The sequence below is a fragment of the Accipiter gentilis genome, unplaced genomic scaffold (genome assembly GCF_929443795.1).
Source record: "Accipiter gentilis unplaced genomic scaffold, bAccGen1.1, whole genome shotgun sequence".
Classification (NCBI taxonomy): domain Eukaryota; kingdom Metazoa; phylum Chordata; class Aves; order Accipitriformes; family Accipitridae; genus Astur; species Astur gentilis.
Genome location: NW_026061101.1, coordinates 247,935 through 273,477, shown reverse-complemented (window position 1 = coordinate 273,477; position 25,543 = coordinate 247,935).

Here is a 25,543-nt window from a genome sequence, read left to right as displayed (position 1 = left end):
TGTCACAGTGCTCGCTCTCGGCAGAAACTTTTTTAAAAAGGCAAACGTCTGGCTCCTTCTCCCACAAGGAAGCTGCCAGCCCTGAAAGATCTTGCTGGTCTTCACTATCCCACTGCAGCCTATCCACAGGCACAACAGCACTGGGGATCTCTGCTTTCCCAGAGACCAGCATGTACACTGCTTGTTCGCAGCAGAAACTTTTTCTGAAAAGGCAAACGTCTGGCTCCTTCTCCCACAAGGAAGCTGCCAGCCCTGTAATCTCTAGCAGGTCTGCACTATCCCACTGCAGCCTATCCACAGGCACAACAGCACTGGGGATCTCTGCTTTCCCAGAGACTCAGCATGTCACACTGCTTGTTCGCAGCAGAAACTTTTCCTGAAAAGACAAACGTCCGGCTCCTTCCCCCACAAGGAAGCTGCCAGCCCTGAAAGATCTTGCTGGTCTTCACTATCCCTCTGCAGCCTATCTTTAGCCGCAGCAGCACTGGGGATCTCTGCTTTCCCAGAGACTCAGCATGTCACGGTGCTCGCTCTCGGCAGAAACTTTTTTAAAAGGCAAACGTCTGGCTCCTTCTCCCACAAGGAAGCTGCCAGCCCTGAAAGATCTGCTGGTCTGCACTATCCCACTGCAGCCTATCCACAGGCACAACACCACTGGGGATCTCTCCTTTCCCAGAGACCAGCATGTACACTGCTTGTTCGCAGCAGAAACTTTTTCTGAAAAGGCAAACGTCTGGCTCCTTCTCCCACAAGGAAGCTGCCAGCCCTGAAATCATTGCAGGTCTGCACTATCCCACTGCAGCCTATCCACAGGCACAACAGCACTGGGGATCTCTGCTTTCCCAGAGACTCAGCATGTCACACTGCTTGTTCGCGGCAGAAACTTTTTCTGAAAAGGCAAACGTCTGACTCCTTCTCCCACAAGGAAGCTGCCAGCCCTGAAAGACCTCGCTGGTCTTCACTATCCCTCTGCAGCCAATCTTTAGCCGCAGCAGCACTGGGGATCTCTGCTTTCCCAGAGACTCAGCATGTCACACTGCTTGTTCGCGGCAGAAACTTTTTCTGAATAGGCAAACGTCTGACTCCTTCTCCCACAAGGAAGCTGCCAGCCCTGAAAGACCTCGCTGGTCTGCACTATCCCTCTGCAGCCAATCTTTAGCCGCAGCAGCACTGGGGATCTCTGCTTTCCCAGAGACTCAGCATGTCACCGTGCTTGTTCGCGGCAGAAACTTTTTCTGAAAAGGCAAACGTCTGACTCCTTCTCCCACAAGGAAGCTGCCAGCCCTGAAAGACCTCGCTGGTCTGCACTATCCCTCTGCAGCCAATCTTTAGCCGCAGCAGCACTGGGGATCTCTGCTTTCCCAGAGACTCAGCATGTCACCGTGCTTGTTCGCGGCAGAAACTTTTTCTGAAAAGGCAAACGTCTGACTCCTTCTCCCACAAGGAAGCTGCCAGCCCTGAAAGACCTCGCTGGTCTTCACTATCCCTCTGCAGCCAATCTTTAGCCGCAGCAGCACTGGGGATCTCTGCTTTCCCAGAGACTCAGCATGTCACACTGCTTGTTCGCGGCAGAAACTTTTTCTGAATAGGCAAACGTCTGACTCCTTCTCCCACAAGGAAGCTGCCAGCCCTGAAATCTCTTGCAGGTCTGCACTATCCCTCTGCAGCCAATCTTTAGCCGCAGCAGCACTGGGGATCTCTGCTTTCCCAGAGACTCAGCATGTCACAGTGCTCCCTCTCGGCAGAAAATTTTTAAAAAGGCAAACGTCTGGCTCCTTCTCCCACAAGGAAGCTGCCAGCCCTGAAAGATCTTGCTGGTCTTCACTATCCCACTGCAGCCTATCCACAGGCACAACAGCACTGGGGATCTCTGCTTTCGCAGAGACTCAGCATGTCACACTGCTTGTTCGCAGCAGAAACTTTTTCTGAAAAGACAAACGTCCGGCTCCTTCCCCCACAAGGAAGCTGCCAGCCCTGAAAGATCTTGCTGGTCTTCACTATCCCTCTGCAGCCTATCTTTAGCCGCAGCAGCACTGGGGATCTCTGCTTTCCCAGAGACCCAGCATGTCACGGTGCTCGCTCTCGGCAGAAACTTTTTTAAAAGGCAAACGTCTGGCTCCTTCTCCCACAAGGAAGCTGCCAGCCCTGAACGATCTGCTGGTCTGCACTATCCCACTGCAGCCTATCCACAGGCACAACAGCACTGGGGATCTCTGCTTTCCCAGAGACTCAGCATGTCACACTGCTTGTTCGCGGCAGAAACTTTTTCTGAAAAGGCAAACGTCTGGCTCCTTCTCCCACAAGGAAGCTGCCAGCCCTGAAAGATCTTGCTGGTCTTCACTATTCCACTGCAGCCTATCCACAGGCACAACAGCACTGGGGATCTCTGCTTTCCCAGAGACTCAGCATGTCACACTGCTTGTTCGCAGCAGAAACTTTTTCTGAAAAGGCAAACGTCTGGCTCCTTCTCCCACAAGGAAGCTGGCAGCCCTGAAAGATCTTGCTGGTCTTCACTATCCCTCTGCAGTCTATCTTTAGCCGCAGCAGCAGTGGGGATCTCTGCTTTCCCAGAGACTCAGCATGTCACGGTGCTTGTTCGCAGCAGAAACTTTTTTTAAAACGGCAAACGTCCGGCTCCTTCTCCCACAAGGAAGCTGCCAGCCCTGAAATCTCTTGCAGGTCTGCACTATCCCACTGCAGCCTATCCACAGGCACAACAGCACTGGGGATCTCTGCTTTCCCAGAGACTCAGCATGTCACACTGCTTGTTCGCGGCAGAAACTTTTTCTGAAAAGGCAAACGTCTGACTCCTTCTCCCACAAGGAAGCTGCCAGCCCTGAAAGACCTCGCTGGTCTGCACTATCCCTCTGCAGCCAATCTTTAGCCGCAGCAGCACTGGGGATCTCTGCTTTCCCAGAGACTCAGCATGTCACCGTGCTTGTTCGCGGCAGAAACTTTTTCTGAAAAGGCAAACGTCTGACTCCTTCTCCCACAAGGAAGCTGCCAGCCCTGAAAGACCTCGCTGGTCTTCACTATCCCTCTGCAGCCAATCTTTAGCCGCAGCAGCACTGGGGATCTCTGCTTTCCCAGAGACTCAGCATGTCACACTGCTTGTTCGCGGCAGAAACTTTTTCTGAATAGGCAAACGTCTGACTCCTTCTCCCACAAGGAAGCTGCCAGCCCTGAAATCTCTTGCAGGTCTGCACTATCCCTCTGCAGCCAATCTTTAGCCGCAGCAGCACTGGGGATCTCTGCTTCCCCAGAGACCCAGCATGTCACAGTGCTCCCTCTCGGCAGAAAATTTTTAAAAAGGCAAACGTCTGGCTCCTTCTCCCACAAGGAAGCTGCCAGCCCTGAAAGATCTTGCTGGTCTTCACTATCCCACTGCAGCCTATCCACAGGCACAACAGCACTGGGGATCTCTGCTTTCCCAGAGACTCAGCATGTCACACTGCTTGTTCACGGCAGAAACTTTTTTAAAAAGGCAAACGTCTGGCTCCTTCTCCCACAAGGAAGCTGCCAGCCCTGTAATCTCTAGCAGGTCTGCACTATCCCACTGCAGCCTATCCACAGGCACAACAGCACTGGGGATCTCTGCTTTCCCAGAGACTCAGCATGTCACACTGCTTGTTCGCGGCAGAAACTTTTTCTGAAAAGGCAAACGTCTGGCTCCTTCTCCCACAAGGAAGCTGCCAGCCCTGAAAGATCTTGCTGGTCTTCACTATTCCACTGCAGCCTATCCACAGGCACAACAGCACTGGGGATCTCTGCTTTCCCAGAGACTCAGCATGTCACACTGCTTGTTCGCAGCAGAAACTTTTTCTGAAAAGGCAAACGTCTGGCTCCTTCTCCCACAAGGAAGCTGGCAGCCCTGAAAGATCTTGCTGGTCTTCACTATCCCTCTGCAGCCTATCTTTAGCCGCAGCAGCAGTGGGGATCTCTGCTTTCCCAGAGACTCAGCATGTCACGGTGCTTGTTCGCAGCAGAAACTTTTTTTAAAAAGGCAAACGTCTGGCTCCTTCTCCCACAAGGAAGCTGCCAGCCCTGAAAGATCTTGCTGGTCTTCACTATCCCACTGCAGCCTATCCACAGGCACAACAGCACTGGGGATCTCTGCTTTCCCAGAGACTCAGCATGTCACACTGCTTGTTCGCGGCAGAAACTTTTTCTGAAAAGGCAAACGTCTGACTCCTTCTCCCACAAGGAAGCTGCCAGCCCTGAAATCTCTTGCAGGTCTGCACTATCCCTCTGCAGCCAATCTTTAGCCGCAGCAGCACTGGGGATCTCTGCTTTCCCAGAGACCCAGCATGTCACAGTGCTCGCTCTCGGCAGAAACTTTTTTAAAAAGGCAAACGTCTGGCTCCTTCTCCCACAAGGAAGCTGCCAGCCCTGAAAGATCTTGCTGGTCTTCACTATCCCACTGCAGCCTATCCACAGGCACAACAGCACTGGGGATCTCTGCTTTCCCAGAGACTCAGCATGTCACGGTGCTTGTTCGCGGCAGAAACTTTTTCTGAAAAGGCAAATGTCTGGCTCCTTCTCCCACAAGGAAGCTGCCAGCCCTGAAATCTCTTGCAGGTCTGCACTATCCCTCTGCAGACAATCTTTAGCCGCAGCAGCACTGGGGATCTCTGCTTTCCCAGAGACCCAGCATGTCACAGTGCTCGCTCTCGGCAGAAACTTTTTTAAAAAGGCAAACGTCTGGCTCCTTCTCCCACAAGGAAGCTGCCAGCCCTGAAAGATCTTGCTGGTCTTCACTATCCCACTGCAGCCTATCCACAGGCACAACAGCACTGGGGATCTCTGCTTTCCCAGAGACCAGCATGTACACTGCTTGTTCGCAGCAGAAACTTTTTCTGAAAAGGCAAACGTCTGGCTCCTTCTCCCACAAGGAAGCTGCCAGCCCTGTAATCTCTAGCAGGTCTGCACTATCCCACTGCAGCCTATCCACAGGCACAACAGCACTGGGGATCTCTGCTTTCCCAGAGACTCAGCATGTCACACTGCTTGTTCGCAGCAGAAACTTTTTCTGAAAAGACAAACGTCCGGCTCCTTCCCCCACAAGGAAGCTGCCAGCCCTGAAAGATCTTGCTGGTCTTCACTATCCCTCTGCAGCCTATCTTTAGCCGCAGCAGCACTGGGGATCTCTGCTTTCCCAGAGACTCAGCATGTCACGGTGCTCGCTCTCGGCAGAAACTTTTTTAAAAGGCAAACGTCTGGCTCCTTCTCCCACAAGGAAGCTGCCAGCCCTGAAAGATCTGCTGGTCTGCACTATCCCACTGCAGCCTATCCACAGGCACAACACCACTGGGGATCTCTGCTTTCCCAGAGACCAGCATGTACACTGCTTGTTCGCAGCAGAAACTTTTTCTGAAAAGGCAAACGTCTGGCTCCTTCTCCCACAAGGAAGCTGCCAGCCCTGAAAGATCTTGCAGGTCTGCACTATCCCTCTGCAGCCAATCTTTAGCCGCAGCAGCACTGGGGATCTCTGCTTTCCCGGAGACCCAGCATGTCACGGTGCTCGCTCTCCGCAGAAACTTTTTCTGAAAAGGCAAACGTCCGGCTCCTTCTCCCACAAGGAAGCTGCCAGCCCTGAAATCTCTTGCAGGTCTGCACTATCCCACTGCAGCCTATCCACAGGCACAACAGCACTGGGGATCTCTGCTTTCCCAGAGACTCAGCATGTCACACTGCTTGTTCACGGCAGAAACTTTTTTAAAAAGGCAAACGTCTGGCTCCTTCTCCCACAAGGAAGCTGCCAGCCCTGTAATCTCTAGCAGGTCTGCACTATCCCACTGCAGCCTATCCACAGGCACAACAGCACTGGGGATCTCTGCTTTCGCAGAGACTCAGCATGTCACACTGCTTGTTCGCAGCAGAAACTTTTTCTGAAAAGACAAACGTCCGGCTCCTTCCCCCACAAGGAAGCTGCCAGCCCTGAAAGATCTTGCTGGTCTTCACTATCCCTCTGCAGCCTATGTTTAGCCGCAGCAGCACTGGGGATCTCTGCTTTCCCAGAGACTCAGCATGTCACGGTGCTCGCTCTCGGCAGAAACTTTTTTAAAAGGCAAACGTCTGGCTCCTTCTCCCACAAGGAAGCTGCCAGCCCTGAAAGATCTGCTGGTCTTCACTATCCCACTGCAGCCTATCCACAGGCACAACAGCACTGGGGATCTCTGCTTTCCCAGAGACTCAGCATGTCACACTGCTTCTTCGCGGCAGAAACTTTTTCTGAAAAGGCAAACGTCTGGCTCCTTCTCCCACAAGGAAGCTGCCAGCCCTGAAAGATCTTGCTGGTCTTCACTATTCCACTGCAGCCTATCCACAGGCACAACAGCACTGGGGATCTCTGCTTTCCCAGAGACTCAGCATGTCACACTGCTTGTTCGCAGCAGAAACTTTTTTTAAAAAGGCAAACGTCTGGCTCCTTCTCCCACAAGGAAGCTGCCAGCCCTGAAATCATTGCAGGTCTGCACTATCCCACTGCAGCCTATCCACAGGCACAACAGCACTGGGGATCTCTGCTTTCCCAGAGACTCAGCATGTCACACTGCTTGTTCGCGGCAGAAACTTTTTCTGAAAAGGCAAACGTCTGGCTCCTTCTCCCACAAGGAAGCTGCCAGCCCTGAAAGATCTTGCAGGTCTGCACTATCCCTCTGCAGCCAATCTTTAGCCGCAGCAGCACTGGGGATCTCTGCTTTCCCAGAGACCCAGCATGTCACGGTGCTCGCTCTCCGCAGAAATTTTTTCTGAAAAGGCAAACGTCCGGCTCCTTCTCCCACAAGGAAGCTGCCAGCCCTGAAATCTCTTGCAGGTCTGCACTATCCCACTGCAGCCTATCCACAGGCACAACAGCACTGGGGATCTCTGCTTTCCCAGAGACTCAGCATGTCACCGTGCTTGTTCGCGGCAGAAACTTTTTCTGAAAAGGCAAATGTCTGGCTCCTTCTCCCACAAGGAAGCTGCCAGCCCTGAAAGACCTCGCTGGTCTGCACTATCCCTCTGCAGCCAATCTTTAGCCGCAGCAGCACTGGGGATCTCTGCTTTCCCAGAGACTCAGCATGTCACCGTGCTTGTTCGCGGCAGAAACTTTTTCTGAAAAGGCAAACGTCTGACTCCTTCTCCCACAAGGAAGCTGCCAGCCCTGAAAGACCTCGCTGGTCTTCACTATCCCTCTGCAGCCAATCTTTAGCCGCAGCAGCACTGGGGATCTCTGCTTCCCCAGAGACCCAGCATGTCACAGTGCTCCCTCTCGGCAGAAAATTTTTAAAAAGGCAAACGTCTGGCTCCTTCTCCCACAAGGAAGCTGCCAGCCCTGAAAGATCTTGCTGGTCTTCACTATCCCACTGCAGCCTATCCACAGGCACAACAGCACTGGGGATCTCTGCTTTCCCAGAGACTCAGCATGTCACACTGCTTGTTCACGGCAGAAACTTTTTTAAAAAGGCAAACGTCTGGCTCCTTCTCCCACAAGGAAGCTGCCAGCCCTGTAATCTCTAGCAGGTCTGCACTATCCCACTGCAGCCTATCCACAGGCACAACAGCACTGGGGATCTCTGCTTTCCCAGAGACTCAGCATGTCACACTGCTTGTTCGCAGCAGAAACTTTTTCTGAAAAGACAAACGTCCGGCTCCTTCCCCCACAAGGAAGCTGCCAGCCCTGAAAGATCTTGCTGGTCTTCACTATCCCTCTGCAGCCTATGTTTAGCCGCAGCAGCACTGGGGATCTCTGCTTTCCCAGAGACTCAGCATGTCACGGTGCTCGCTCTCGGCAGAAACTTTTTTAAAAGGCAAACGTCTGGCTCCTTCTCCCACAAGGAAGCTGCCAGCCCTGAAAGATCTGCTGGTCTGCACTATCCCACTGCAGCCTATCCACAGGCACAACAGCACTGGGGATCTCTGCTTTCCCAGAGACTCAGCATGTCACACTACTTGTTCGCAGCAGAAACTTTTTCTGAAAAGGCAAACGTCTGGCTCTTTCTCCCACAAGGTAGGTGCCAGCCCTGAAATCTCTTGCAGGTCTGCACTATCCCACTGCAGCCTATCCACAGGCACAACAGCACTGGGGATCTCTGCTTTCCCAGAGACTCAGCATGTCACACTGCTTGTTCGCGGCAGAAACTTTTTCTGAAAAGGCAAACGTCTGGCTCCTTCTCCCACAAGGAAGCTGGCAGCCCTGAAAGATCTTGCTGGTCTTCACTATCCCTCTGCAGCCTATCTTTAGCCGCAGCAGCAGTGGGGATCTCTGCTTTCCCAGAGACTCAGCATGTCACGGTGCTTGTTCGCAGCAGAAACTTTTTTTAAAAAGGCAAACGTCTGGCTCCTTCTCCCACAAGGAAGCTGCCAGCCCTGAAAGATCTTGCTGGTCTTCACTATCCCACTGCAGCCTATCCACAGGCACAACAGCACTGGGGATCTCTGCTTTCCCAGAGACTCAGCATGTCACACTGCTTGTTCGCGGCAGAAACGTTTTCTGAAAAGGCAAACGTCTGACTCCTTCTCCCACAAGGAAGCTGCCAGCCCTGAAATCTCTTGCAGGTCTGCACTATCCCTCTGCAGCCAATCTTTAGCCGCAGCAGCACTGGGGATCTCTGCTTTCCCAGAGACCCAGCATGTCACAGTGCTCGCTCTCGGCAGAAACTTTTTTAAAAAGGCAAACGTCTGGCTCCTTCTCCCACAAGGAAGCTGCCAGCCCTGAAAGATCTTGCTGGTCTTCACTATCCCACTGCAGCCTATCCACAGGCACAACAGCACTGGGGATCTCTGCTTTCCCAGAGACTCAGCATGTCACGGTGCTTGTTCGCGGCAGAAACTTTTTCTGAAAAGGCAAATGTCTGGCTCCTTCTCCCACAAGGAAGCTGCCAGCCCTGAAATCTCTTGCAGGTCTGCACTATCCCTCTGCAGACAATCTTTAGCCGCAGCAGCACTGGGGATCTCTGCTTTCCCAGAGACCCAGCATGTCACAGTGCTCGCTCTCGGCAGAAACTTTTTTAAAAAGGCAAACGTCTGGCTCCTTCTCCCACAAGGAAGCTGCCAGCCCTGAAAGATCTTGCTGGTCTTCACTATCCCACTGCAGCCTATCCACAGGCACAACAGCACTGGGGATCTCTGCTTTCCCAGAGACCAGCATGTACACTGCTTGTTCGCAGCAGAAACTTTTTCTGAAAAGGCAAACGTCTGGCTCCTTCTCCCACAAGGAAGCTGCCAGCCCTGAAAGATCTTGCTGGTCTGCACTATCCCACTGCAGCCTATCCACAGGCACAACAGCACTGGGGATCTCTGCTTTCCCAGAGACTCAGCATGTCACACTGCTTGTTCACGGCAGAAACTTTTTCTGAAAAGGCAAACGTCTGGCTCCTTCTCCCACAAGGAAGCTGCCAGCCCTGTAATCTCTAGCAGGTCTGCACTATCCCACTGCAGCCTATCCACAGGCACAACAGCACTGGGGATCTCTGCTTTCCCAGAGACTCAGCATGTCACACTGCTTGTTCGCAGCAGAAACTTTTTCTGAAAAGACAAACGTCCGGCTCCTTCCCCCACAAGGAAGCTGCCAGCCCTGAAATATCTTGCTGGTCTTCACTATCCCTCTGCAGCCTATCTTTAGCCGCAGCAGCACTGGGGATCTCTGCTTTCCCAGAGACTCAGCATGTCACGGTGCTCGCTCTCGGCAGAAACTTTTTTAAAAGGCAAACGTCTGGCTCCTTCTCCCACAAGGAAGCTGCCAGCCCTGAAAGATCTGCTGGTCTTCACAGCCCACTGCAGCCTATCCACAGGCACAACAGCACTGGGGATCTCTGCTTTCCCAGAGACTCAGCATGTCACACTGCTTGTTCGCGGCAGAAACTTTTTCTGAATAGGCAAACGTCTGACTCCTTCTCCCACAAGGAAGCTGCCAGCCCTGAAATCCCTTGCAGGTCTGCACTATCCCTCTGCAGCCAATCTTTAGCCGCAGCAGCACTGGGGATCTCTGCTTCCCCAGAGACCCAGCATGTCACAGTGCTTGCTCTCGGCAGAAAATTTTTAAAAAGGCAAACGTCTGGCTCCTTCTCCCACAAGGAAGCTGCCAGCCCTGAAAGATCTTGCTGGTCTTCACTATCCCTCTGCAGCCTATCTTTAGCCGCAGCAGCACTGGGGATCTCTGCTTTCCCAGAGACTCAGCATGTCACACTGCTTGTTCACGGCAGAAACTTTTTCTGAAATGGCAAACGTCCGGCTCCTTCCCCCACAAGGAAGCTGCCAGCCCTGAAAGATCTTGCTGGTCTTCACTATCCCTCTGCAGCCTATCTTTAGCCGCAGCAGCACTGGGGATCTCTGCTTTCCCAGAGACCCAGCATGTCACGGTGCTCGCTCTCGGCAGAAACTTTTTTAAAAGGCAAACGTCTGGCTCCTTCTCCCACAAGGAAGCTGCCAGCCCTGAAAGATCTGCTGGTCTTCACTATCCCACTGCAGCCTATCCACAGGCACAACAGCACTGGGGATCTCTGCTTTCCCAGAGACTCAGCATGTCACACTGCTTGTTCGCAGCAGAAACTTTTTCTGAAAAGGCAAACGTCTGGCTCCTTCTCCCACAAGGAAGCTGGCAGCCCTGAAAGATCTTGCTGGTCTTCACTATCCCTCTGCAGCCTATCTTTAGCCGCAGCAGCAGTGGGGATCTCTGCTTTCCCAGAGACTCAGCATGTCACGGTGCTTGTTCGCAGCAGAAACTTTTTTTAAAAAGGCAAACGTCTGGCTCCTTCTCCCACAAGGAAGCTGCCAGCCCTGAAAGATCTTGCTGGTCTTCACTATCCCACTGCAGCCTATCCACAGGCACAACAGCACTGGGGATCTCTGCTTTCCCAGAGACTCAGCATGTCACAGTGCTCGCTCTCGGCAGAAACTTTTTTAAAAAGGCAAACGTCTGGCTCCTTCTCCCACAAGGAAGCTGCCAGCCCTGAAAGATCTTGCTGGTCTTCACTATCCCACTGCAGCCTATCCACAGGCACAACAGCACTGGGGATCTCTGCTTTCCCAGAGACTCAGCATGTCACGGTGCTTGTTCGCGGCAGATACTTTTTCTGAAAAGGCAAATGTCTGGCTCCTTCTCCCACAAGGAAGCTGCCAGCCCTGAAATCTCTTGCAGGTCTGCACTATCCCTCTGCAGACAATCTTTAGCCGCAGCAGCACTGGGGATCTCTGCTTTCCCAGAGACTCAGCATGTCACAGTGCTCGCTCTCGGCAGAAACTTTTTTAAAAAGGCAAACGTCTGGCTCCTTCTCCCACAAGGAAGCTGCCAGCCCTGAAAGATCTTGCTGGTCTTCACTATCCCACTGCAGCCTATCCACAGGCACAACAGCACTGGGGATCTCTGCTTTCCCAGAGACCAGCATGTACACTGCTTGTTCGCAGCAGAAACTTTTTCTGAAAAGGCAAACGTCTGGCTCCTTCTCCCACAAGGAAGCTGCCACCCCTGAAATCTTTTGTAGGTCTGCACTATCCCACTGCAGCCTATCCACAGGCACAACAGCACTGGGGATCTCTGCTTTCCCAGAGACTCAGCATGTCACACTGCTTGTTCGTGGCAGAAACTTTTTCTGAAAAGGCAAACGTCTGGCTCCTTCTCCCACAAGGAAGCTGCCAGCCCTGTAATCTCTAGCAGGTCTGCACTATCCCACTGCAGCCTATCCACAGGCACAACAGCACTGGGGATCTCTGCTTTCCCAGAGACTCAGCATGTCACACTGCTTGTTCGCAGCAGAAACTTTTTCTGAAAAGACAAACGTCCGGCTCCTTCCCCCACAAGGAAGCTGCCAGCCCTGAAATATCTTGCTGGTCTTCACTATCCCTCTGCAGCCTATCTTTAGCCGCAGCAGCACTGGGGATCTCTGCTTTCCCAGAGACTCAGCATGTCACGGTGCTCGCTCTCGGCAGAAACTTTTTTAAAAGGCAAACGTCTGGCTCCTTCTCCCACAAGGAAGCTGCCAGCCCTGAAAGATCTTGCTGGTCTTCACAGCCCACTGCAGCCTATCCACAGGCACAACAGCACTGGGGATCTCTGCTTTCCCAGAGACTCAGCATGTCACACTGCTTGTTCGCGGCAGAAAATTTTCTGAATAGGCAAACGTCTGACTCCTTCTCCCACAAGGAAGCTGCCAGCCCTGAAATCTCTTGCAGGTCTGCACTATCCCTCTGCAGCCAATCTTTAGCCGCAGCAGCACTGGGGATCTCTGCTTTCCCAGAGACCCTGCATGTCACAGTGCTCGCTCTCGGCAGAAACTTTTTTAAAAAGGCAAACGTCTGGCTCCTTCTCCCACAAGGAAGCTGCCAGCCCTGAAAGATCTTGCTGGTCTTCACTATCCCACTGCAGCCTATCCACAGGCACAACAGCACTGGGGATCTCTGCTTTCCCAGAGACTCAGCATGTCACACTGCTTGTTCACGGCAGAAACTTTTTCTGAAAAGGCAAACGTCTGGCTCCTTCTCCCACAAGGAAGCTGCCAGCCCTGTAATCTCTAGCAGGTCTGCACTATCCCACTGCAGCCTATCCACAGGCACAACAGCACTGGGGATCTCTGCTTTCCCAGAGACTCAGCATGTCACACTGCTTGTTCACAGCAGAAACTTTTTCTGAAAAGACAAACGTCCGGCTCCTTCCCCCACAAGGAAGCTGCCAGCCCTGAAAGATCTTGCTGGTCTTCACTATCCCTCTGCAGCCAATCTTTAGCCGCAGCAGCACTGGGGATCTCTGCTTTCCCAGAGACTCAGCATGTCACGGTGCTCGCTCTCGGCAGAAACTTTTTTAAAAGGCAAACGTCTGGCTCCTTCTCCCACAAGGAAGCTGCCAGCCCTGAAAGATCTGCTGGTCTTCACTATCCCACTGCAGCCTATCCACAGGCACAACAGCACTGGGGATCTCTGCTTTCCCAGAGACTCAGCATGTCACACTACTTGTTCGCAGCAGAAACTTTTTCTGAAAAGGCAAACGTCTGGCTCTTTCTCCCACAAGGTAGGTGCCAGCCCTGAAATCTCTTGCAGGTCTGCACTATCCCACTGCAGCCTATCCACAGGCACAACAGCACTGGGGATCTCTGCTTTCCCAGAGACTCAGCATGTCACACTGCTTGTTCGCGGCAGAAACTTTTTCTGAAAAGGCAAACGTCTGGCTCCTTCTCCCACAAGGAAGCTGCCAGCCCTGAAAGATCTTGCTGGTCTTCACTATCCCACTGCAGCCTATCCACAGGCACAACAGCACTGGGGATCTCTGCTTTCCCAGAGACTCAGCATGTCACACTGCTTGTTCGCGGCAGAAAATTTTTCTCAAAAGGCAAACGTCTGACTCCTTTTCCCACAAGGAAGCTGCCAGCCCTGAAATCTCTTGCTGGTCTGCACTATCCCTCTGCAGCCAATCTTTAGCCGCAGCAGCACTGGGGATCTCTGCTTTCCCAAAGACTCAGCATGTCACACTGCTTGTTCGCGGCAGAAAATTTTTCTCAAAAGGCAAACGTCTGACTCCTTTTCCCACAAGGAAGCTGCCAGCCCTGAAATCTCTTGCTGGTCTGCACTATCCCACTGCAGCCAATCTTTAGCAGCAGAAGCACTGGGGATCTCTGCTTTCCCAAAGACTCAGCATGTCACACTGCTTGTTCGCGGCAGAAACTTTTTCTGAATAGGCAAACGTCTGACTCCTTCTCCCGCAAGGAAGCTGCCAGCCCTGAAATCTCTTGCAGGTCTGCACTATCCCTCTGCAGCCAATCTTTAGCAGCAGAAGCACTGGGGATCTCTGCTTTCCCAAAGACTCAGCATGTCACGCTGCTTGTTCGCAGCAGAAAATTTTTAAAAAGGCAAACGTCTGGCTCCTTTTCCCACAAGGATGCTGCCAGCCCTGAAATCTCTTGCAGGTCTGCACTATCCCTCTGCAGCCTATCCACAGGCACAACAGCACTGGGGATCTCTGCTTTCCCAGAGACTCAGCATGTCACACTGCTTGTTCGCGGCAGAAACATTTTCTCAAAAGACAAACGTCTGACTCCTTCTCCCACAAGGAAGCTGCCAGCCCTGAAAGACCTCGCTGGTCTTCACTATCCCTCTGCAGCCTATCTTTAGCCGCAGCAGCACTGGGGATCTCTGCTTTCCCAGAGACCCAGCATGTCACGGTGCTCGCTCTCGGCAGAAACTTTTTCTGAAAAGGCAAACGTCTGGCTCCTTCTCCCACAAGGAAGCTGCCAGCCCTGAAATCTCTTGCAGGTCTGCACTATCCCACTGCAGCCTATCCACAGGCACAACAGCACTGGGGATCTCTGCTTTCCCAGAGACTCAGCATGTCACACTGCTTGTTCGCGGCAGAAACTTTTTCTGAAAAGGCAAACGTCTGGCTCCTTCTCCCACAAGGAAGCTGCCAGCCCTGTAATCTCTAGCAGGTCTGCACTATCCCACTGCAGCCTATCCACAGGCACAACAGCACTGGGGATCTCTGCTTTCCCAGAGACTCAGCATGTCACACTGCTTGTTCGCAGCAGAAACTTTTTCTGAAAAGACAAACGTCCGGCTCCTTCCCCCACAAGGAAGCTGCCAGCCCTGAAAGATCTTGCTGGTCTTCACTATCCCTCTGCAGCCTATCTTTAGCCGCAGCAGCACTGGGGATCTCTGCTTTCCCAGAGACTCAGCATGTCACGGTGCTCGCTCTCGGCAGAAACTTTTTTAAAAGGCAAACGTCTGGCTCCTTCTCCCACAAGGAAGCTGCCAGCCCTGAAAGATCTGCTGGTCTTCACCGCCCACTGCAGCCTATCCACAGGCACAACAGCACTGGGGATCTCTGCTTTCCCAGAGACTCAGCATGTCACACTACTTGTTCGCAGCAGAAACTTTTTCTGAAAAGGCAAACGTCTGGCTCTTTCTCCCACAAGGTAGGTGCCAGCCCTGAAATCTCTTGCAGGTCTGCACTATCCCACTGCAGCCTATCCACAGGCACAACAGCACTGGGGATCTCTGCTTTCCCAGAGACTCAGCATGTCACACTGCTTGTTCGCAGCAGAAACTTTTTCTGAAAAGGCAAACGTCTGGCTCCTTCTCCCACAAGGAAGCTGCCAGCCCTGAAAGATCTTGCTGGTCTTCACTATTCCACTGCAGCCTATCCACAGGCACAACAGCACTGGGGATCTCTGCTTTCCCAGAGACTCAGCATGTCACACTGCTTGTTCGCAGCAGAAACTTTTTCTGAAAAGGCAAACGTCTGGCTCCTTCTCCCACAAGGAAGCTGGCAGCCCTGAAAGATCTTGCTGGTCTTCACTATCCCTCTGCAGCCTATCTTTAGCCGCAGCAGCAGTGGGGATCTCTGCTTTCCCAGAGACTCAGCATGTCACGGTGCTTGTTCGCAGCAGAAACTTTTTTTAAAAAGGCAAACGTCTGGCTCCTTCTCCCACAAGGAAGCTGCCAGCCCTGAAAGATCTTGCTGGTCTTCACTATCCCACTGCAGCCTATCCACAGGCACAACAGCACTGGGGATCTCTGCTTTCCCAGAGACTCAGCATGTCACACTGCTTGTTCGCGGCAGAAACTTTTTCTGAATAGGCAAACGTCTGGCTCCTTCTCCCACAAGGAAGCTGCCAGCCCTGAAATCTCTTGCAGGTCTGCACTATCCCTCTGCAGCCAATCTTTAGCCGCAGCGGCACTGGGGATCTCTGCTTCCCCAGAGACCCAGCATGTCACGGTGCTCGCTCTCGGCAGAAACTTTTTTAAAAAGGCAAACGTCTGGCTCCTTCTCCCACAAGGAAGCTGCCAGCCCTGAAAGATCTTGCTGGTCTTCACTATCCCACTGCAGCCTATCCACAGGCACAACAGCACTGGGGATCTCTGCTTTCCCAGAGACTCAGCATGTCACACTACTTGTTCGCAGCAGAAACTTTCTCTGAAAAGGCAAACGTCTGGCTCTTTCTCCCACAAGGTAGGTGCCAGCCCTGAAATCTCTTGCAGGTCTGCACTATCCCACTGCAGCCTATCCACAGGCACAACAGCACTGGGGATCTCTGCTTTCCCAGAGACTCAGCATGTCACACTGCTTGTTCGGGGCAGAAACTTTTTCTGAAAAGGCAAACGTCTGGCTCCTTCTCCCACAAGGAAGCTGCCAGCCCTGTAATCTCTTGCAGGTCTTCACTAATCCCTCTGCAGCCTATCTTTAGCCGCAGCAGCACTGGGGATCTCTGCTTTCCCAGAGACTCAGCATGTCACGGTGCTTGTTCGCGGCAGAAACTTTTTTTAAAAAGGCAAACGTCTGGCTCCTTCTCCCACAAGGAAGCTGCCAGCCCTGAAAGGTCTTGCTGGTCTTCACTATCCCACTGCAGCCTATCCACAGGCACAACAGCACTGGGGATCTCTGCTTTCCCAGAGACTCAGCATGTCACACTGCTTGTTCGCAGCAGAAACTTTTTCTGAAAAGCCAAACGTCTGGCTCCTTCTCCCACAAGGAAGCTGCCAGCCCTGAAAGATCTTGCTGGTCTTCACTATCCCACTGCAGCCTATCCACAGGCACAACAGCACTGGGGATCTCTGCTTTCCCAGAGACTCAGCATGTCACACTGCTTGTTCGCGGCAGAAACTTTTTCTCAAAAGACAAACGTCTGACTCCTTTTCCCACAAGGAAGCTGCCAGCCCTGAAAGACCTCACTGGTCTTCACTATCCCTCTGCAGCCTATCTTTAGCCGCAGCAGCACTGGGGATCTCTGCTTTCCCAAAGACTCAGCATGTCACACTGCTTGTTCGCGGCAGAAAATTTTTCTCAAAAGGCAAACGTCTGGCTCCTTTTCCCACAAGGAAGCTGCCAGCCCTGAAATCTCTTGCTGGTCTGCACTATCCCACTGCAGCCAATCTTTAGCAGCAGAAGCACTGGGGATCTCTGCTTTCCCAAAGACTCAGCATGTCACACTGCTTGTTCGCGGCAGAAACTTTTTCTGAATAGGCAAACGTCTGACTCCTTCTCCCGCAAGGAAGCTGCCAGCCCTGAAATCTCTTGCAGGTCTGCACTATCCCTCTGCAGCCAATCTTTAGCAGCAGAAGCACTGGGGATCTCTGCTTTCCCAAAGACTCAGCATGTCACGCTGCTTGTTCGCAGCAGAAAATTTTTAAAAAGGCAAACGTCTGGCTCCTTTTCCCACAAGGATGCTGCCAGCCCTGAAATCTCTTGCAGGTCTGCACTATCCCACTGCAGCCTATCCACAGGCACAACAGCACTGGGGATCTCTGCTTTCCCAGAGACTCAGCATGTCACACTGCTTGTTCGCGGCAGAAACATTTTCTCAAAAGACAAACGTCTGACTCCTTCTCCCACAAGGAAGCTGCCAGCCCTGAAAGACCTCGCTGGTCTTCACTATCCCTCTGCAGCCTATCTTTAGCCGCAGCAGCACTGGGGATCTCTGCTTTCCCAGAGACCCAGCATGTCACGGTGCTCGCTCTCGGCAGAAACTTTTTCTGAAAAGGCAAACGTCTGACTCCTTCTCCCACAAGGATGCTGCCAGCCCTGAAAGATCTTGCTGGTCTTCACTATCCCACTGCAGCCTATCCACAGGCACAACAGCACTGGGGATCTCTGCTTTCCCAGAGACTCAGCATGTCACACTGCTTGTTCGCGGCAGAAACTTTTTCTGAATAGGCAAACGTCTGGCTCCTTCTCCCACAAGGAAGCTGCCAGCCCTGAAATCTCTTGCAGGTCTGCACTATCCCTCTGCAGCCAATCTTTAGCCGCAGCGGCACTGGGGATCTCTGCTTCCCCAGAGACCCAGCATGTCACAGTGGTCCCTCTCGGCAGAAAATTTTTAAAAAGGCAAACGTCTGGCTCCTTCTCCCACAAGGAAGCTGCCAGCCCTGAAAGATCTTGCTGGTCTTCACTATCCCACTGCAGCCTATCCACAGGCACAACAGCACTGGGGATCTCTGCTTTCCCAGAGACTCAGCATGTCACACTGCTTGTTCACGGCAGAAACTTTTTCTGAAAAGGCAAACGTCTGGCTCCTTCTCCCACAAGGAAGCTGCCAGCCCTGAAAGATCTTGCTGGTCTTCACTATCCCACTGCAGCCTATCCACAGGCACAACAGCAATGGGGATCTCTGCTTTCCCAGAGACTCAGCATGTCACACTGCTTGTTCGCAGCAGAAACTTTTTCTGAAAAGGCAAACGTCTGACTCCTTCTCCCAAAAGGAAGCTGCCAGCCCTGAAATCTCTTGCAGGTCTGCACTATCCCTCTGCAGCCAATCTTTAGCCGCAGCAGCACTGGGGATCTCTGCTTTCCCAGAGACCCAGCATGTCACGGTGCTCGCTCTCGGCAGAAACTTTTTCTGAATAGGCAAACGTCCGGCTCCTTCTCCCACAAGGAAGGTGCCAGCCCTGAAATCTCTTGCAGGTCTGCACTATCCCACTGCAGCCTATCCACAGGCACAACAGCACTGGGGATCTCTGCTTTCCCAGAGACTCAGCATGTCACACTGCTTGTTCGCGGCAGAAACTTTTTCTGAAAAGGCAAACGTCTGGCTCCTTCTCCCACAAGGAAGCTGCCAGCCCTGAAAGATCTTGCTGGTCTTCACTATCCCACTGCAGCCTATCCACAGGCACAACAGCACTGGGGATCTCTGCTTTCCCAGAGACTCAGCATGTCACGGTGACTGTTCGCGGCAGAAACTTTTTTTAAAAAGGCAAACGTCTGGCTCCTTCTCCCACAAGGAAGCTGCCAGCCCTGAAAGATCTTGCAGGTCTGCACTATCCCTCTGCAGCCAATCTTTAGCCGCAGCAGCACTGGGGATCTCTGCTTTCCCAGAGACTCAGCATGTCACGGTGCTCGCTCTCGGCAGAAACTTTTTCTGAAAAGGCAAACGTCTGACTCATTCTCCCACAAGGAAGCTGCCAGCCCTGAAATCTCTTGCAGGTCTGCACTATCCCACTGCAGCCTATCCACAGGCACAACAGCACTGGGGATCTCTGCTTTCCCAGAGACTCAGCATGTCACACTGCTTGTTCGCGGCAGAAACTTTTTCTGAAAAGGCAAACGTCTGGCTCCTTCTCCCACAAGGAAGCTGCCAGCCCTGAAAGACCTCGCTGGTCTTCACTATCCCTCTGCAGCCAATCTTTAGCCGCAGCAGCACTGGGGATCTCTGCTTTCCCAGAGACTCAGCATGTCACCGTGCTTGTTCGCGGCAGAAACTTTTTCTGAAAAGGCAAACGTCTGACTCCTTCTCCCACAAGGATGCTGCCAGCCCTGAAAGATCTTGCTGGTCTTCACTATCCCACTGCAGCCTATCCACAGGCACAACAGCACTGGGGATCTCTGCTTTCCCAGAGACTCAGCATGTCACACTGCTTGTTCGCGGCAGAAACTTTTTCTGAATAGGCAAACGTCTGACTCCTTCTCCCACAAGGAAGCTGCCAGCCCTGAAATCTCTTGCAGGTCTGCACTATCCCTCTGCAGCCAATCTTTAGCCGCAGCAGCACTGGGGATCTCTGCTTCCCCAGAGACCCAGCATGTCACAGTGCTCCCTCTCGGCAGAAAATTTTTAAAAAGGCAAACGTCTGGCTCCTTCTCCCACAAGGAAGCTGCCAGCCCTGAAAGATCTTGCTGGTCTTCACTATCCCACTGCAGCCTATCCACAGGCACAACAGCACTGGGGATCTCTGCTTTCCCAGAGACTCAGCATGTCACACTGCTTGTTCACGGCAGAAACTTTTTCTGAAAAGGCAAACGTCTGACTCCTTCTCCCACAAGGAAGCTGCCAGCCCTGTAATCTCTAGCAGGTCTGCACTATCCCACTGCAGCCTATCTACAGGCACAACAGCACTGGGGATCTCTGCTTTCCCAGAGACTCAGCATGTCACACTGCTTGTTCGCAGCAGAAACTTTTTCTGAAAAGGCAAACGTCTGGCTCTTTCTCCCACAAGGTAGGTGCCAGCCCTGAAAGATCTTGCTGGTCTTCACTATTCCACTGCAGCCTATCCACAGGCACAACAGCACTGGGGATCTCTGCTTTCCCAGAGACTCAGCATGTCACACTGCTTGTTCGCAGCAGAAACTTCTTCTGAAAAGGCAAACGTCTGGCTCCTTCTCCCACAAGGAAGCTGGCAGCCCTGAAAGATCTTGCTGGTCTTCACTATCCCTCTGCAGCCTATCTTTAGCCGCAGCAGCAGTGGGGATCTCTGCTTTCCCAGAGACTCAGCATGTCACGGTGCTTGTTCGCAGCAGAAACTTTTTTTAAAAAGGCAAACGTCTGGCTCCTTCTCCCACAAGGAAGCTGCCAGCCCTGAAAGATCTTGCTGGTCTTCACTATCCCACTGCAGCCTATCCACAGGCACAACAGCACTGGGGATCTCTGCTTTCCCAGAGACTCAGCATGTCACACTGCTTGTTCGCGGCAGAAACTTTTTCTGAATAGGCAAACGTCTGACTCCTTCTACCACAAGGAAGCTGCCAGCCCTGAAATCTCTTGCAGGTCTGCACTATCCCTCTACAGCCAATCTTTAGCCGCAGCAGCACTGGGGATCTCTGCTTCCCCAGAGACCCAGCATGTCACAGTGCTCCCTCTCGGCAGAAAATTTTTAAAAAGGCAAACGTCTGGCTCCTTCTCCCACAAGGAAGCTGCCAGCCCTGAAAGATCTTGCTGGTCTTCACTATCCCACTGCAGCCTATCCACAGGCACAACAGCACTGGGGATCTCTGCTTTCCCAGAGACTCAGCATGTCACACTGCTTGTTCACGGCAGAAACTTTTTCTGAAAAGGCAAACGTCTGGCTCCTTCTCCCACAAGGAAGCTGCCAGCCCTGAAAGATCTTGCTGGTCTTCACTATCCCACTGCAGCCTATCCACAGGCACAACAGCAATGGGGATCTCTGCTTTCCCAGAGACTCAGCATGTCACACTACTTGTTCGCAGCAGAAACTTATTCTGAAAAGACAAACGTCTGGCTCTTTCTCCCACAAGGTAGGTGCCAGCCCTGAAATCTCTTGCAGGTCTGCACTATCCCACTGCAGCCTATCCACAGGCACAACAGCACTGGGGATCTCTGCTTTCCCAGAGACTCAGCATGTCACGGTGCTTGTTCGCGGCAGAAACTTTTTCTGAAAAGGCAAACGTCTGACTCCTTCTCCCACAAGGAAGCTGCCAGCCCTGAAAGATCTTGCTGGTCTTCACTATTCCACTGCAGCCTATCCACAGGCACAACAGCACTGGGGATCTCTGCTTTCCCAGAGACTCAGCATGTCACACTGCTTGTTCGCAGCAGAAACTTTTTCTGAAAAGGCAAACGTCTGGCTCCTTCTCCCACAAGGAAGCTGGCAGCCCTGAAAGATCTTGCTGGTCTTCACTATCCCTCTGCAGCCTATCTTTAGCCGCAGCAGCAGTGGGGATCTCTGCTTTCCCAGAGACTCAGCATGTCACGGTGCTTGTTCGCAGCAGAACCTTTTTTTAAAAAGGCAAACGTCTGGCTCCTTCTCCCACAAGGAAGCTGCCAGCCCTGAAAGATCTTGCTGGTCTTCACTATCCCACTGCAGCCTATCCACAGGCACAACAGCACTGGGGATCTCTGCTTTCCCAGAGACTCAGCATGTCACACTGCTTGTTCGCGGCAGAAACTTTTTCTGAATAGGCAAACGTCTGACTCCTTCTCCCACAAGGAAGCTGCCAGCCCTGAAATCTCTTGCAGGTCTGCACTATCCCTCTGCAGCCAATCTTTAGCCGCAGCAGCACTGGGGATCTCTGCTTCCCCAGAGACCCAGCATGTCACAGTGCTCCCTCTCGGCAGAAAATTTTTAAAAAGGCAAACGTCTGGCTCCTTCTCCCACAAGGAAGCTGCCAGCCCTGAAAGATCTTGCTGGTCTTCACTATCCCACTGCAGCCTATCCACAGGCACAACAGCACTGGGGATCTCTGCTTTCCCAGAGACTCAGCATGTCACACTGCTTGTTCACGGGAGAAACTTTTTCTGAAAAGGCAAACGTCTGGCTCCTTCTCCCACAAGGAAGCTGCCAGCCCTGTAATCTCTAGCAGGTCTGCACTATCCCACTGCAGCCTATCCACAGGCACAACAGCACTGGGGATCTCTGCTTTCCCAGAGACTCAGCATGTCACACTGCTTGTTCGCAGCAGAAACTTTTTCTGAAAAGACAAACGTCCGGCTCCTTCCCCCACAAGGAAGCTGCCAGCCCTGAAAGATCTTGCTGGTCTTCACTATCCCTCTGCAGCCTATCTTTAGCCGCAGCAGCACTGGGGATCTCTGCTTTCCCAGAGACTCAGCATGTCACGGTGCTCGCTCTCGGCAGAAACTTTTTTAAAAGGCAAACGTCTGGCTCCTTCTCCCACAAGGAAGCTGCCAGCCCTGAAAGATCTGCTGGTCTTCACCGCCCACTGCAGCCTATCCACAGGCACAACAGCACTGGGGATCTCTGCTTTCCCAGAGACTCAGCATGTCACACTACTTGTTCGCAGCAGAAACTTTTTCTGAAAAGGCAAACGTCTGGCTCTTTCTCCCACAAGGTAGGTGCCAGCCCTGAAATCTCTTGCAGGTCTGCACTATCCCACTGCAGCCTATCCACAGGCACAACAGCACTGGGGATCTCTGCTTTCCCAGAGACTCAGCATGTCACACTGCTTGTTCGCGGCAGAAACTTTTTCTGAAAAGGCAAACGTCTGGCTCCTTCTCCCACAAGGAAGCTGCCAGCCCTGAAAGATCTTGCTGGTCTTCACTATTCCACTGCAGCCTATCCACAGGCACAACAGCACTGGGGATCTCTGCTTTCCCAGAGACTCAGCATGTCACACTGCTTGTTCGCAGCAGAAACTTTTTCTGAAAAGGCAAACGTCTGGCTCCTTCTCCCACAAGGAAGCTGGCAGCCCTGAAAGATCTTGCTGGTCTTCACTATCCCTCTGCAGCCTATCTTTAGCCGCAGCAGCAGTGGGGATCTCTGCTTTCCCAGAGACTCAGCATGTCACGGTGCTTGTTTGCAGCAGAACCTTTTTTTAAAAAGGCAAACGTCTGGCTCCTTCTCCCACAAGGAAGCTGCCAGCCCTGAAAGATCTTGCTGGTCTTCACTATCCCACTGCAGCCTATCCACAGGCACAACAGCACTGGGGATCTCTGCTTTCCCAGAGACTCAGCATGTCACACTGCTTGTTCGCGGCAGAAACTTTTTCTGAATAGGCAAACGTCCGACTCCTTCTCCCACAAGGAAGCTGCCAGCCCTGAAATCTCTTGCAGGTCTGCACTATCCCTCTGCAGCCAATCTTTAGCCGCAGCAGCACTGGGGATCTCTGCTTTCCCAGAGACCCAGCATGTCACAGTGCTCGCTCTCGGCAGAAACTTTTTTAAAAAGGCAAACGTCTGGCTCCTTCTCCCACAAGGAAGCTGCCAGCCCTGAAAGATCTTGCTGGTCTTCACTATCCCACTGCAGCCTATCCACAGGCACAACAGCACTGGGGATCTCTGCTTTCCCAGAGACTCAGCATGTCACGGTGACTGTTCGCGGCAGAAACTTTTTTTAAAAAGGCAAACGTCTGGCTCCTTCTCCCACAAGGAAGCTGCCAGCCCTGAAAGATCTTGCAGGTCTGCACTATCCCTCTGCAGCCAATCTTTAGCCGCAGCAGCACTGGGGATCTCTGCTTTCCCAGAGACTCAGCATGTCACGGTGCTCGCTCTCGGCAGAAACTTTTTCTGAAAAGGCAAACGTCTGACTCCTTCTCCCACAAGGAAGCTGCCAGCCCTGAAATCTCTTGCAGGTCTGCACTATCCCACTGCAGCCTATCCACAGGCACAACAGCACTGGGGATCTCTGCTTTCCCAGAGACTCAGCATGTCACACTGCTTGTTCGCGGCAGAAACTTTTTCTGAAAAGGCAAACGTCTGGCTCCTTCTCCCACAAGGAAGCTGCCAGCCCTGAAAGACCTCGCTGGTCTTCACTATCCCTCTGCAGCCAATCTTTAGCCGCAGCAGCACTGGGGATCTCTGCTTTCCCAGAGACTCAGCATGTCACCGTGCTTGTTCGCGGCAGAAACTTTTTCTGAAAAGGCAAACGTCTGACTCCTTCTCCCACAAGGATGCTGCCAGCCCTGAAAGATCTTGCTGGTCTTCACTATCCCACTGCAGCCTATCCACAGGCACAACAGCACTGGGGATCTCTGCTTTCCCAGAGACTCAGCATGTCACACTGCTTGTTCGCGGCAGAAACTTTTTCTGAATAGGCAAACGTCTGACTCCTTCTCCCACAAGGAAGCTGCCAGCCCTGAAATCTCTTGCAGGTCTGCACTATCCCTCTGCAGCCAATCTTTAGCCGCAGCAGCACTGGGGATCTCTGCTTCCCCAGAGACCCAGCATGTCACAGTGCTCCCTCTCGGCAGAAAATTTTTAAAAAGGCAAACGTCTGGCTCCTTCTCCCACAAGGAAGCTGCCAGCCCTGAAAGATCTTGCTGGTCTTCACTATCCCACTGCAGCCTATCCACAGGCACAACAGCACTGGGGATCTCTGCTTTCCCAGAGACTCAGCATGTCACACTGCTTGTTCACGGCAGAAACTTTTTCTGAAAAGGCAAACGTCTGACTCCTTCTCCCACAAGGAAGCTGCCAGCCCTGTAATCTCTAGCAGGTCTGCACTATCCCACTGCAGCCTATCTACAGGCACAACAGCACTGGGGATCTCTGCTTTCCCAGAGACTCAGCATGTCACACTGCTTGTTCGCAGCAGAAACTTTTTCTGAAAAGGCAAACGTCTGGCTCCTTCTCCCACAAGGAAGCTGGCAGCCCTGAAAGATCTTGCTGGTCTTCACTATCCCTCTGCAGCCAATCTTTAGCCGCAGCAGCAGTGGGGATCTCTGCTTTCCCAGAGACTCAGCATGTCACGGTGCTTGTTCGCAGCAGAAACTTTTTTTAAAAAGGCAAACGTCTGGCTCCTTCTCCCACAAGGAAGCTGCCAGCCCTGAAAGATCTTGCTGGTCTTCACTATCCCACTGCAGCCTATCCACAGGCACAACAGCACTGGGGATCTCTGCTTTCCCAGAGACTCAGCATGTCACACTGCTTGTTCGCGGCAGAAACTTTTTCTGAATAGGCAAACGTCTGACTCCTTCTCCCACAAGGAAGCTGCCAGCCCTGAAATCTATTGCAGGTCTGCACTATCCCTCTGCAGCCAATCTTTAGCCGCAGCAGCACTGGGGATCTCTGCTTTCCCAGAGACCCAGCATGTCACAGTGCTCGCTCTCGGCAGAAACTTTTTTAAAAAGGCAAACGTCTGGCTCCTTCTCCCACAAGGAAGCTGCCAGCCCTGAAAGATCTTGCTGGTCTTCACTATCCCACTGCAGCCTATCCACAGGCACAACAGCACTGGGGATCTCTGCTTTCCCAGAGACTCAGCATGTCACGGTGCTTGTTCGCGGCAGAAACTTTTTTTAAAAAGGCAAACGTCTGGCTCCTTCTCCCACAAGGAAGCTGCCAGCCCTGAAATCTCTTGCAGGTCTGCACTATCCCTCTGCAGCCAATCTTTAGCCGCAGCGGCACTGGGGATCTCTGCTTTCCCAGAGACCCAGCATGTCACAGTGCTCGCTCTCGGCAGA